Source organism: Castor canadensis, chromosome 13 (assembly GCF_047511655.1).
Source record: "Castor canadensis chromosome 13, mCasCan1.hap1v2, whole genome shotgun sequence".
Classification (NCBI taxonomy): Eukaryota; Metazoa; Chordata; class Mammalia; order Rodentia; family Castoridae; genus Castor; species Castor canadensis.
The window spans coordinates 50,631,801-50,642,145 of NC_133398.1; the positions used below are offsets into that span (position 1 = coordinate 50,631,801).

The following is a 10,345-nucleotide window of genomic DNA, read 5'->3' on the forward strand; positions in this document are numbered from 1 at the left end:
CATGAGATGAAAACATCTTTGTCGTCCATGAGATGACCCAACAGATCTAATCTCTTCAGCACAAAGGACTACTGCTGCTTGGGAGAAGATCCATTTGCACAGATTCTGCACTGACCACTCTCAGGAGCTAAATGATCTGGAAGGCTGTCTGGCACAGAAGGTGAGAGAAAGAAACAAAAAAAAACACATTTGTACTGAAGCAATGCAGTTCCATTAAATTCAATCATGACAAGTAAGGAAAACTCAAGAAATTATTTTACAAAAAAGTAGACTATAAAACCAAAAGGAGAGCTCTCTGTCCTATAAATTTATTGATAAACATTAAGGACAAATGTCCACTGCCACTTGAATATTGAGTTTGCAATTTATAGAAACCACAATGCCTGAGGGTAATTATGGGGGTCCACTGTGTTCATTTGAAGAGAGGGTGTTCAGAGAGAAAATGTTGTTAATGTTATGTTGACTATCAGCAAGCTGCTCTCAGGACTGAAACCATCACTACAGTGGAAAACAGATGGAACTGGCACCTTTAATGAGAGCTTCATGAGTAGAACTAAAGAGCAGATGACTGGAGGTGATGGAAAGTGACTAGGAAGAGAGAGTTCACTCAACTGTTTCTCTTCCAGGAGCCACTTTCCTGCTTTCACTTTCATCTTATTCAGACTCACATTTCTTCTCATTTTTTCTTCAGTGTTCTGAACTGCAATGGAATCTTTCCAGGAAAGAGGACAGGAGAAAAAGAGAAAATGATCCCATAAAATTATTGAAAACACATTTTACAGCCAAGATGCCCCACTACTGATGAATGGATTAAGAAAATGTGGTATTTTTACACAATGGAATTCTACTCAGCCATGAAGAAGAATGAAATCTTATCATTTGCAAATAACTGGATGGAACTGGAGAACATCATCCTGAGTGAGGTTAGCCAGGCTCAGAAGACCAAAAATCATATGTTCTCCCTCATATGTGGACTTTAGATCAAGGGCAAATATAGCAAGGGAATTGGACTTTGGTCACATGATAAGATGAAAGCACACAAGGGAGGTGTGAGGATAGGTAAGAAATCCAAAAAAAAAAAAAAACATGATAGCATTTGATGTCCTCAACACAAAGGAACTAATGCAGAAACTTTAACATGACAGAGGCCAATAGGAGAAGGGGACCAGGAATAAGAGAAAAGGTTAGTTCGAGAAGAATCAACTTAGAATGTAACACATATGTACAGGAAAGCAATGTGAGGAATCTTCCTGTATAGCTATCCTTATCTCAACTAGCAAAAACCCTTGGTCCTTCTTATTCTTGTTTATACTCTCTCTTCAACAAAATTAGAGATAAGGGCAAAACAGTTTCTGCCTGGAAGCGAGGGGGTAGGAGGGAGAGGAAGGGAGGGGTGGGGGAAGAGGGAAAATGACCCAAACATTGTATGCACATATGAATAAAAGAAATTAAAAAAAAGAAAACATGTTTTAGGAACTTCTCCTTTCCAATATTACTTTACTAATTTAGTTCTACATTAAGATAAAAGGAAGAAATTGCAAAACAGCATGACACTCCTTTGCCTAGAAAAATATTAGGTCAAAGATGTATAAAATTGTAAACATTCATAAATAGAAACAAGCTCGGATTCTAGCATCATTTTTGGATCTCTAGCAATGCTTCATATCTGTGAGGAAGAAAGCCCACCCAAGGAGCTCAGATAAACTGCCTCACCCTGGACAGAGGGGAAGAGCAAGGACTGGGGGATGTGGCTCCAGTGGTAGAGCCCTGACAAGCAAGACTGGACTGAATTCCCACCCCAGGACAGAAAAAAAAATGAAGTTAGTGTTTCTTAAGTGGAGAGGGAAACAGAAGAGCTTCCAAAATGCATGGCCATTATTCTGTCCATACGCTTCTCATTTGTGCAAATATTTTCCTTGTACCTTTTATGCAACCAAAGCACTTCAAGAAATCATGTTAATATATCAAATATGTTCATATTAAATCATCACATTCAGTAATACAACAACTGTTACACTAGCAGTTCATTATGATTTTAATTAGTAGCACTTTAACCAATGGTAGGTACACACTTGTTAATTTGTTGATCAGAGTTAAATAACTAATTCAATCTTTCATCAATATATCTAATTACCAGTGATGATATGTGATTCCTGGAAATTATTGATTTTAACAAGTTGCTGAACTTTTGTCCTCACATTAGTTTACTGCAGCAGATTTAAAACAAAATTCACAGGACAGCCTCCAAGAATTCTTTTACCCACCTCCTTGTTTTATTCCTCATTTTATGAATATTCCAATCTCATGTGGATCCAAAATCTCCAAAATACCAAGCTCATAAAGGCTGACACACTTCCTTTACAGAATGAAAGTAGAAAACTTGATTGGAGAAACAGTTACTCAATACTCAAAAAAAGTCAAAAAGATTAAAAAAACAACTTAAATGCCACATGAACTATGAATTCCCTCCACCCAGGTACTTCCTGACTTACCAACTCTGCCATCAGTGAAAACCACTTAGGTGACCTCATCCCTCCTCTCCCTAACCATGGAGTCCTTTTCTAAAATAGCCTCTGCAGGTTCCCGGCAAACCCAGCCTAAACCCATGGATGTTGCCAAATGTCAACAAGCTGCTGAGTAGAAGATGCCTTCCCTGCGCTATGAGTGGTACTGTTAATAGCACTGGTGCAGTCTATGATCAGAAGACTTCCAAATTCTTTATGTCTCAGTGGGAAGAATACATGGCAGGACACATGGATGTAAGGGAGTTTTTTAAATATTCAGAAAGGAAAATAGAAAGAGGAGCTTGGTGGGGCCCAGGTGGAAGCCAGAGGCTGAGATAGTGTGTTTCTGTTCTTCACGTGCTTTTAAAACCTACAATAACCAATGGGAAGTGGAAAATCAGGTGATTCCCATCCAATAATCAATGACTGAGGCGGGGCATGGGCGGACCAGATTAGGGCAGCTCCTGAGTCAAAGCATAGTTAACCTAAGATGAAATTTTTTTCTATGAGTCCTGAACCCTCCCAAATTTTAGCCTATCCCAGTAAGGTCCTCTGAGAATAGGTGTGGCTGTCCTTGTGTATTAAAGCAGCACAAGGTGACATGGACAGTCACCAAGGCCTCACTCTCTTGCTGCTGGATTCATGAATACTGAAAACTGTCAGCTCACATCATAGAGGATGACAGAGAATTGCCAGAATCACTATACTCCATGTCTGTCTGTGTCCCGTCCTGCAGGACACATCAGCGTGGGTAGCGAACCTAGAAGGGGAAGAATGAAGGGACAAGAGACACGAAGGAGACAGCAAGACAGGAGTTCTGATCAAGCTGCAAAATTTTATTGTTCATACAGGGGTATTTATGTGCTGAGGGAGTGAGGGGTATGAGGAGGTGCAGGCTGGTTGGCTGGTTCTGCTATAGGGTGCCCGTTCGCGCCGGCGGCAAGGTAAACTCCCGGAAGAGAAGCAGGGACGGCGCCATCTTGTGCTGGAGATGGAGAAGTTGGGACAAACAACCGCAAAATGTTCCAGGGCAAGGTCAAGACAGAATGGCTCACAAAGGGAGCCTTGTCTCCGACATGTCTGCTCATGGCAGGAGTGATGTTCAGCTGCAGTCATGCCTGCTCACTTGGGGGACAAACGCCTTGGAGGCATAGCCTAGAGAACAAGGAAACCCTTCAGCTATTAAGTCAGCTAAAAAGATTCGCCTCTCACCATTTCCTGAACAAAGAATTGATTTCAAATTTCCTTGGAAATGTAAGAAATCATCCCAATCCAGAAGGAGGAAACTACCTGTTTCCAGAGGCAGATGCTGCAACAGATCTTCAGCCTGCTCAATGTACAGGACAACCATGCTGCTTGGGATAATACCGTCCTGGATAAACTCCTGTCTAGGCTTGGTCAGAGTCTGAAATGACTGAGGCCAAGAAAAGAAGTAACTCCATTCTGTTGATACTGGGGAATTGCTGTCCAGAGCTATTTCCATGCAATCCTCCACTACCTGCAGGAAAAAGAATACAGCACCTGTGCCTGGGATGTGCTTAGGTGGAAAATTGAAGCATCTTCTTCCTTCCTAAGACACCCTCAAGAGTAAGTCAGCAAGTAGACAATAAAGCTACACTTTTGGGTCTCCTTAAATACTAATGTCATTTTTATTAACTCCAAAAAAGAAAAATCAACTTAGATTTTTGCACCAGCAGGAAAATATTAGAAAACAAATCCATGAGATTATCTTATGAATATGTTGTACCTTATGCATTGCAAATTTACATAAACTTTTAGAAAAAATAGACTTTATATTTGGAAATAAACCATTTTATTTATTTTCTTAAATAAATAATGTTAAGTTGTAATGTTTCATATATTTGCTTTCATATTTGAAGTTATCTTCAGATTCCAAACTCTAAAATGCAATTTTCATAGGAAAGATTTTTAACCATGGTATAAAACTAGCTAGCATTTGTTGCCCTTAATGCAGAGAAACTAGAGCAGATACCTTAAAGCAACTGAGGCCAATAGGAAAAGGAGACCAGGAACTAGAGAAAAGGTTAGATTAAAAAGAATTAACCTAGAAGGTAACACCCACGCACAGGAAATCAATGTGAGTCAATGCCCTGTATAGCTATCCTTATCTCAACCAGCAAAACCCCTTGTTCCTTCCTATTATTGCTTATACTCTCTCTACAACAAAATTAGAGATAAGGGCAAAATAGTTTCTGCTGGGTATTGAGGGGGGGAGCGGGAGGGGGTGGAGTGGGTGGTAAGGGAGGGGGTGGGGGCAGGGGGGAGAAATAAACCAAGCCTTGTATGCACATATGAATAATAAAAGAAAAATGAAAAAAAAAAAAAGAAAAAAAAAAGAAAGGCCTCAAATGTCTGCTTTGACATAGAAAAAAAAAAAAGAAAATATTAGAAAACAAATCCATGAGATTATCTTATGAATATGTTGTACCTTATGCATTGCAAATTTACATAAACTTTTAGAAAAAATAGACTTTATATTTGGAAATAAACCATTTTATTTATTTTCTTAAATAAATAATGTTAAGTTGTAATGTTTCATATATTTGCTTTCATATTTGAAGTTATCTTCAGATTCCAAACTCTAAAATGCAATTTTCATAGGAAAGATTTTTAACCATGGTATATAGTAAAAACACTTTTCAGTGAGGTGGAAGCTAGCTTTGGTAAGTAATAAACAAAAACCAGACAGTAACAAGATCATAATACAAATTTATCTTTATTTCAATTAAGGGCCAACAGCAGGAATTTCTGATCAGGTGACTGTTTGTTTGGCCATCATCAATGGAGGCCAACAATGTTTCAAGGACCAAAGTATACTTTCATTTCTATGGCTTTGCAATCCTTAACATACAACTCCAAATGCGTCTTTGGTGGTTGAATCTATTCTACCATATTCCAGAACGAATAAGATAGAGTGACTCACATGAGGGTATATTTAGGAGTCAACATTGTACAACAAAAATTTATATCCACTCACATTTAATCAGAGTAGATTTATTCTCATGATACCTAGAGGTAAAGATGGTAGGAAGGGAGTCTTGTTTGAGACAAATTCCTTGAAGGAGACTGTTGGAGTCAGCTGGGGAAAAATGGAGTTTGCACAGCCTCTCCATGGTAGGAGTTTGCACAGCTTCTCCTACCATATTTTTTCCAGTACCTGGTGTCTTGACCTTAGTTCTCACATCTCCTTGAAGAATACACCCTGCTGTGTCTACGTGCCAGCCCCCTGATGCAAAACTAGATAAAGTACCAGAACTGTTAGGAGACTCCCTGATGACAGATTAATCAATACCTTAGATAAGGTGTCCTGCGTGCCTTGATGATTCCAGAACTGATGTGCTGTAATTAAGCTTCTTTAGCCTTAGGAAAATCAGCCCACCAAACCTCATTCCTTTCACCTTGCATCAAGAATTGTTAAAGCTTGATTTTTACCTGAGTCTTTTTCTTGTACTGACCTATTAAAATAAACACTGGCTCAGGTAGGCATGCACATTTCCCATCAGGAATGTGCAGCCCTCCTGTCCCCAGCTTTTCTGTTTTATATCTATATGTCTGTGTGTGTCTTAGTTCTCATTCCCCACCACTCTTAGTCAGGTTCACCCAGCATACCCACACAGGTCACAGGCAGGAGACCACTCTTCATTTTTACATGTTGTTTTTTCTTTATTGGGAGGTAGCAGTACATGGGTCTGCACTTGCTGAGCAGGTGCTCTACCACTTGAACCACAATCCCCAGACCATCTTTACTTTTATACTACTTGTACAAATGTATTTTATGAGGAAAACTAACAAATTTTCTCATTAGAAACACATTGTTTAAAAATTCCATCCCCAAATCTAATTCCACAACTTAACCTCAGGGAAGATATAATTAAGAAAAGTTCCTAGCATCAACTACTCTTTGTAAAAGGGAATTATATTGGTTCCCAAATGCACAGGTTTAAGGTAAAAAATAGCAGAGTATAGGTAAGAGGTCTTGACTCATACAGCAAAATTAAAGTTGTGTTCTTAGTTCTGGAACAATGAAAAGTGCTTCATCAGGTCACTCCTTGCAGGTCCTCTTGGAGAATGAAAACAAAATTGCAGAGTCAGACTTCTATTGGTACCAGACCCACTCATCTTGATATTGTAAGTAGTAAAAGTACAAACTGAAAGGAAAAGTCCCAAAGCAAAATGGTTTTCTGTTTGAAATTTCTCTGAGAAGTCTTCAATGATAACCTTTCTTGAAGGACTGTGAAGAATTTTCAAGTAAAATTAGATCTATTGTCCTCTGAAATCATATATGTAGTACATATTCCTACCCTATTTCCACTATTATTACAATGATAGCTCTTTTATAAACAGAAACTAAGCTGTTAAAGTAATAAGCACCTAGCTAAAATGCCAGGACACAAGTTTGAAAAAATTCATTTTTCTGCTCAGAGGTGTTTTACAAATTCCTGAAGAGATAATCATTGGAATAAGTAGGTTAGGTACTCCAGGCCATATATCTGGGTGTATGTCCGGTAGGTAGAAATGAGAATATATACACATATAAAGAAGAATGAAAAAGATTGGACCCATATACTCAAAATCCATTGATTTTAAACCTGATGTAGAACACTAATTACATGCCAGGTTTTGAAATCAAACAGAAATGAAATGTGTTATCTCACAACAAATGATGGACATGGAGGAAACAAATGATCCTTTCTAATTTCTCTATGTGCCTGAGGAAACCCCAAAGAATCAAAGCATAAGGGTTCACATGAAAGGAAATACTTTCCAGTAGGAACAGAAATTCTGAGAAATAGCTGCTTTATTCTTGAATTCAATTACTCTTGAATGTTTACACTGGGTAGTGATGGCTTTATAGTAAATAAGACTATGAGAGGGTTCTTAAAGTGCAGATTTGTTGAAGATTTCCCATATCAGTTAGGGAACTGGCTCCAGTGGTAGAGCACATACCTAGAAAGGTAGTGACCTTTGGATCAAGCCCAGTACCAAAGCAAAACAAACAAACACAATACCAAACCAAATAAAAAAAAAACCTCCCCCAATGATATGGTATTCCCGTTTTCCACACCAACCAATGCAAAGGAAAATATCTAAATGACTGAGGCCTCCAAACTCCCTATGCAACATATTTATCCAGTTATGAACTTACGACAAACGTGATTTCTTTGGTTTGATAAGAATCTATTTTGTTTGGAATCTGTGAACCTCCTTTGGGTAAGTTATACCTAAATTCAAATATGCAAAGAAAGATTCAAATTGATGACAATGAACGAATCATATGTTATTGTTGGTCATATCACTTCTAATGATGCAAAAATTCATTATTCAGGATTGAATAAACCTGAGAAAGTATGATAGATTATGGTCCTCCAAAGGCATATCCTATCCAACAAAATAGAATTCTTTAGTATTCCCTTTTTTCTGTTGGGTTTAGCATCTGAGTCACAAGAGAAGCATTGACATTGTCTTCATGGAAGATAGACAAAATATTTGCAAGTTTAGAACACATGGTGAGTGGATGGGTTAAGGGAGAAACTTCCTCATTTGTTTGATCTCAATGCCATATTGTTGCAGGTGACCTTCGGATAACATGGGCTATCATTGACCATCTCATTGGTTCTGGTGATATTTGAGCACAAAAGCTTTTGTCTGTAAGGTTTGTAAGCAAACACTTGATATACTATTGTATAATTCTACTAAAGTGTTTAATAACACAGTAGTTTTGTGAAATCCTGAAAGAAAAGTGTTGACAGTACTTGTACAAATAGCAGCTAGTGAAGTTAAAAATTATTTTTCCAAGTGAAACAAAAGTAAAAGTTTATTACAACAAAACTAGGTGAGGAAAATGATTTAATATTTCATCTTTAAAATAGTTTGTATGAATTTGGAGTGTATCATTCCATCAACTAACTATTTTTTAGTAAGGAATTTTACTTTCCACATAAATTTTATGCATATACTTTACATGTATACATCGAACAAAGAGTCACTCTTAAAATGTAGTTATAAAACAAAAGTTCAAAAGATTTTAAGTATGATTGCTAGCTTAAGCTATGTCACTTGTAACTCTTCAAAGGAAAAGTTAAATTTCACACTTTTCATGTGTATAGTACAGCTATAGATATAGTATATACATGTCCATTAAATTTAATGATAATTTCAGTAAGAAATATTTTATGCAGAAGATTTGGAAAAGGGGAACATGGAAAGCAATAATGAAAAGCAAAGTGGGTGAGAAACACTGTGCAAAATGCAAGTAGAAACTGCAAGAAGGAAGTAAAAGGAGAAGTAGAAAGGGGAGAGCATCAGAAAATGGAATATGGAACATTTCCTACTTAAGTCAAATGAGCACATGAAGGTCTTCAGAGAACCTAGGGTTGAGGTCCAGGATCACCCACCTCAACCAAGGAGCAGCATCTGCAACATCCCCAATGGCCTTGTCCTTTGCTTTACTAGTGGCCCTGGTGGTGTTCAGCTTCAGGTCAACCTGATCCCTGGACTGCGACCTGTCACACAGACCCATGGTCTGAGAAATAGGAGGGCCTTGATAATCATGGGACAAATGAGGAGAATCTTTTCTTTCTCCTGTATGAAGGACAGAAATGACTTTGGATTCCCCCAGGAGGAGTTCAATAACAAGGTCCAGAAACATCAAGCCATCTCTGTCCTCCATGAAATGAACCAGCAGATTCACAACCTATTCCACACAAAGGACTCCTGCTGCCTGGGAGAAGACCCTTCTGCACAAATTCTGCACTGGCCTCTCCCAGCAGCTGAAAGACTTGAAAACCTGTCTGACACAGGTGGTAGAGGAGGAAGAGCCTCCCGTGATGCATGAGGACTCCACACAGGCTGTGAGGAAATATTTCCACAGGATCACTCTCTACCTGAAAGAGAAGAAATACAGCCCTTGTGCTTGGGAAGTTGTGAGAGCAGAAATCATGAGAGCCTTCTCTTCCTCAGTAAACTTGCAAGAACTTTAATGAGACCTGGCCCAACACATAAATGGTTCTCAGTGACTAATACATGGGATCCCATTTCCATAATTCTGTGATTACGAAGTCTCATTTCTGTTGCAGTTGAGACATGAATTCAATCTATATCGCAAACAGTTTCAGCAGTACTAAAAATATTTTGTCCAACTCTGTAGGCATTTGTTTCTCATATTCATACAATTATATTTATTATCTATCTAAATATGTATTTAAGCATTTTTAAGATTTAAATTTTTTATCTGTGTAATCTCCTGTGCATCTTTACATTGCATTTATTTTAATAAAATATTTTTGTTATGTACAATCAATTAATTTTGTTTTTTCATCGAACTTTTAGAATAATAGACTGGAATTGTTCATTCTTTTGTTCTTTTAAAATGTACCTTATTTATTTTTAAGCTTATACATAAAAACATAACTTTGTACACATGAATGGATTACAAAATAACACCAATACACATCTACATTGTATAATGCTTAAGTCAGGATAAACAAATTTTTCACCTCCATCATTCATTTTTCTGGTGAAAATCCTCTAAATCTCTTCCTTTAGTTTTCTGAAGTGTGCAACACATCACATCACTGTTACGCACAGTCACCAGACTGTGTGATAGTACAACCAAGCATCTTCCTCCATTCAGATTGTATCTTTTGCACTTTGGCCAATGTTTTCCCATCCTTCCCCTGCCTTCTGTTCTCTGAGGTCTCTGACAACAACCCTCTATTCTCAATTTGTATGAGATCAACAATATTAGATTCCATATATAGGTGCCATACTTAATTCACTTAACGTCATTTCCTCAAAATCCATCCATGTTGCTGCAAATG

The 10,345-nt window shown here is 37.8% G+C and overlaps 1 pseudogene; it reads left to right on the forward strand.

Annotated features, from left to right (window-relative positions):
- The first annotated feature begins 8,953 nt into the window (after positions 1-8,953).
- On the forward strand, positions 8,954-9,505 carry LOC109689276 (interferon alpha-2-like; annotated as a pseudogene).
- The last annotated feature ends 840 nt before the right edge of the window (positions 9,506-10,345 follow it).